Here is a 4,951-nt window from a genome sequence, read left to right on the forward strand (position 1 = left end):
TTGATGTTCATCACATTTATAAACAGAACAAAACTGGGAGGGAGGGACAGCAAATACAAAAAATTACAAACAAAAAGATATCCAAATATACTGAAAAACTTTACTGATAAGCTGAATTCAATACAATATAATTAGGAGGGAAATGGAAAGCTTTTCAGTATTTTTTTTTTTAATTAGGCTTACTTCTGAGTGAAAAGGCAACTTCACTAAACTCATCTAACTCCCCCTTTTCCTAAATTCTACCTAGAGGGTCAAATGGAATTATCAGTCAGGTAACATATGGTATGAGGCCTGGAAATTGATGATACTAACACACCTGAAACTTTAAGGAATTTCCTCTCCATATAAAGAAGTCAGGATAGAGACTGCATATGACTTATGGCTTCTTCAGTGAAGAAAGAGCCCGTCTGGAAAAAGAGGGGAAGACATCACTGCCAAACCACACTCATGTCTCCTAACCTGGAGGAGTAAGTCCCCTGGAGAAACACATCTGGAACTCATCAAAGCCTCTGGACACAGATGAATTGTAGGAGGCAACCCTGAGGGGCACAGCACTGAAGTGAGCTTGCTTTCAACTTTTACCTTGAACAGAAGGCTCAGAGCAGGGACTCTATTCTGGTTGTCACGAAAACACTAGGAGATAAGCTGCGCTGTTAGGATTGACTTAGATCCTTCTTCTCTCTTACTTTTACCAGGCAGCTGGATCACTGATCTGGCAAAATAAAACCTCACTAGAAAAAAATTTATCTGTATTCTGTCATCTGGGTCTGAACTTTGAACAAGACTGCATATGACTACTAACAAAACTTATCTCAGTTATCAATTGTGATTAAGGCTTGTGACTTTATCCATCAATATCAACAAATGGAGAAAAAATAACAGACATGGAAAAATACTAAGGTTCTAAAAGAAAGCAGGGCACATGTGAAGAATTATAGCATATGTATTCTCAGGGAAACAGAGTTATTACAAGAAACCAGGAGTTTTAAAAACGGGTATGAGTTACGCTCTCAATAAGATCCAAGAAGACATTTCCTCAATAAAACCAGAGCAGGAATTCATATAGAAGAACACATATGAGGTCAAGAAACTGAGATTTTTCCAACAGAAATGGAAAAGACAATCCCTAAATTCATATGGAACTGAAATAGACCGCAAATAGCAAAATCAATATTGAAAAAGAAGAACAAAGTTGGAGGATTCGCACTTCCTGATTTCACATTGCACCACAAAGCTATAGTAAGCAAAACAATGAGGTGCAGGTTAAAGATAGAGATATAGACCAATAGAGCAGAATAGAATGTCCAGAAACAGACCCCACATCTATGGCCAATTGATTTTCAACAAGGGTATTAAGTATATGTAATGGGGAAAGAACAGTCTCTTCAATAAATGGTGTTGGGAAAACTAAATATCCATAGGCAAAAGAATGAAATTAGACCCGTAGCTCACACTATATAAAAAACATTAACTCAAAGTAGATCAAGGATCTAAATACAAGAACTAAAACTATAAAACTCTTAGAAAATAAAATGGGACAAATCTTCATGACCTGTGTTTCAGTAATGGATTCTTATAAAAGACACCAAAAGCACAAGCAACAAAAGAAACAACAGATAAATTCAACTTCATCAAAATTAAAAACTTTTGTGCATTGTGATGACATTATTAAGAAAGTGAAAAGACAACTTACAGAATGGGTGAAATAGTTGCAAAACACGTATTGGATTCAGGCTTAAAATCCAGAACATATAAAGAACTTTCACAACAAAAAGACAAAAAAAAAATTAAAAAAAAACAACAATTTAAGAAGTCAGCAAAGGATATGAATAGACATTTTCCCAAAGAAGATACACAAATGGCCAATTAGCATATGAAAAGATGCTCAACACCATTAGCCATTAGGAAAATACAAATCAGAACTACAATGAGATGCCACTTCACACCCACAAGGTTGGCTATTATTTTTTAAAATAGAAAATAAGTGTTGGAGACTATGTGGAGAAATTGGAACTCTAGTGCATTGTTGGTGGGAATGTAAAATAGTGCAGCCACTGTGGAACACAGTTTGGCGGTTCACATCAGAGTTAAATGTAGAATTACCATATGACCTGGCAATTATACTTCTAGGTATTATGCTCAAGAAAGTGAAAACAGGATCTCAAACAGATACCTGTAAACCAGTGTTTACAGCAGCATTATTCACAATAGCCAAAAGGGGGAAGCAACCCAAGTGCCCATTAATGAATGGATGGATAAACAAAGTGTGGTACTTACACACAATGGAATATTATTCAGCCATATAAAAGAAATGAAGTTCAGAGACATGCTGCAACATGGAAGAACCTTGAAGACATTATGCTCAGTGAAATAAACAAGACACAAAAGGACAAATATTGTATGACATTACTTATAAGATATGTGTAGAAACAACAAATTAGCAGAGACAGAAAGTAGACTAGAGGTTACCTAAAGATGGAGGGAGGAGGGTAGGGGGAGTGTATGCTTGGTGGATATGAAGTGTTTGAAAATGAAATTAATTTTAAAAAAAGAAATTGAGATTTAAGAAATGGTTGCTGAATGAAAAATTTCAGTAGAGAAAATTAACATCAAACTGTATAAATCCAAATGGCATAAAACCAAATACATGAAGTTGAATGAAGTTCAAGAAATTCTCCATGGTTTCAGAGGTAAATAATGAAGAGGTGAAATCATAAGAGACAGATTAATAATTTCCAGGATATCTCTTCTGTCTACAATGAAAATTCTAGGAACAAAGAAGAAGAAAAGGAAGAAACAATGACAAAAAAAACACAATTAGAGCAGGAATTTTCTTGCAAACCTCACAAAGCAATAGGGACAAAGATTAGAAAGCACACAAATGAAAAATAAGGTGCATTTAAAAATATCAGAAAATGGAAATAGCAAAGGAGCAAAACACATGCATACACAGAGACAGAAATACAAAGTAAGATAAATTATATCAAGTTATGACCAAAAATTGAAAGGGTTAAGCTTCCCTAACAAACAGCAAACTAAATTTTCAGACAGTAATAAAAATATTTCCAGACAGGGAAAAAAATACATATAATAAATGCCCTTTTCCAAAAGCATAAAATTTGGGGAGTGATGGATATGTTCATTATCTTCATTGCGTTGGTTTCACAAGTGTATACATACAGCTCTACTTATAAAATTGTCCACTTTAAATACGTGCAGGTTAATGTATTTTAACTGTACCACAATAAAGCTGCAAAAACAAAAAAGGTAAAATTAATTTCACAAAATTTACCTGATACATAGCCCCATTCCTTTCAACAGAAAGAATGGGGCTATATTTGTCTAAAAGAATGGGGCTATATATCAGGTAAACACAAACGAAAGCAAGCAAAAGTAACTATATCCATATGAAAATAAGCATTATATGAAATAAGCCTTTTAAAATAACTGGTAGAAGCCAAGGATGCTGCTAAATATCCTACAATGCACATGACAATAAGACTTTTTATGAAAATCTTTAAAGCTTTCTAAGCAAAATACAAAAGGAAAAATAATATTATGATTTGACTACATAAAAGCTTTAAAATTTCTTATAAGAAAACTACCATGAATAGAATTGAAATGCAGATGGAAAAATGGGAGGAAATCATGTGCAACACATATTACAGAACAATATTTAACAATTTTTAAATTTGAACAACTCCGACAAATGTAAAACACTTTACTGGGAATAAATGGACAAAGGAAGAGTCCACAAGGCAAATATTCAGAGCCTTAAAAGTGTTTGCCTATTTTGATTTCTCATTCTCACTTCTAGGAATGTAACCTTATGGGATAAGCTAAAATACCCAAAACAGACACCACATAATTGTGAAATTATGGCTAATGGCAGTTTAAGTATGGTTTGTCATACAACTGGATGCTATTCATGCTCTGAAAATTACGTTACAGAGAATTTTAGTTATAGTGTAAAATTTCTAAGTCAGGATGTGAAAAAAACATTAAAAAAGTATATAGAATTGTATACATAATATGACAAGAAGTACAGATGATGAATATGTTAACAATCTTCTAAGTCAGTGGTTCTCAAACTTTAGCATGTATCAGAATCACCAGGAGGGCTTAGTAAAATGGGTCACTAGTCCTTCACCTAGAGTTTCTGATTCTGCAGATCTGGGATGGGACCTAAAAATTTGCATTTCTAACAAGTTCCCACATGATGCTGATGCTGCTGGACCACTACTTTGAAATCCACTATCAAGGAGACATACAATCTATGACATTATGTACCAAGGAAGGAACAGCTTTTAAGGCTCTTACTTTCTTTTTTTTTGTTTTGTTTTTTTAATATGGAATGCTTCATGAAATTGTATGTCATCCTTGAGCAGGGGCCGTGCTAATCTTTTCTGTATTGTTCCAATCTTATTATATGTGCTATGGAAGCAACCAAAAGTCTGAAACTTTAATTAGCAGGATTACTAAAAAATCAATATAATAACCTTCTTCATAGAAGTCATTTGTATAAAGAAGAGTGTTAGCACAATGTGCAAAATTAACAAATAATTTATATTAACACTAATTTCACCTAGGACAAGTAGATTCATAAAATTATATTGGCTATGTAGCCCTTTCAACCAAAGAAGATGTTTTTCCATATAATATAATATATGGAAAATAATATAATAACATAATAATATTATGGAATTATAATATAATATATTATATGGAAAATAATATAATCATATATAACAGAAATAGAAAATTGAATTTTTAAAATTATTTGACCTAATCTTTTCTTTAATATATTATGTACATGTCACAGTTAAACAGCAAATACTTTTTGATAGAAGTGCAGACTTTTTTGCTTTTTTAGTGTTTTAATTTCAGAATACTAAGATAGACATAGTTTTTCACCAAAGGGTAACTAGGAAACTCCCTGAAATACCAAGAA

General features: G+C 32.9%; 1 non-coding gene across 1 annotated transcript; it reads right to left on the minus strand.

The window, feature by feature from the left end:
* Positions 1-4,343: 4,343 nt before the first annotated feature.
* Positions 4,344-4,446, minus strand: LOC119535659. Its single transcript, XR_005217270.1, has one exon. It is a non-coding gene; the product is annotated as a U6 spliceosomal RNA (small nuclear RNA).
* Between the last annotated feature and the right edge of the window lie 505 nt (positions 4,447-4,951).

Source organism: Choloepus didactylus, chromosome 5, assembly GCF_015220235.1.
Source record: "Choloepus didactylus isolate mChoDid1 chromosome 5, mChoDid1.pri, whole genome shotgun sequence".
In the NCBI taxonomy this organism is placed as follows: Eukaryota; Metazoa; Chordata; class Mammalia; order Pilosa; family Megalonychidae; genus Choloepus; species Choloepus didactylus.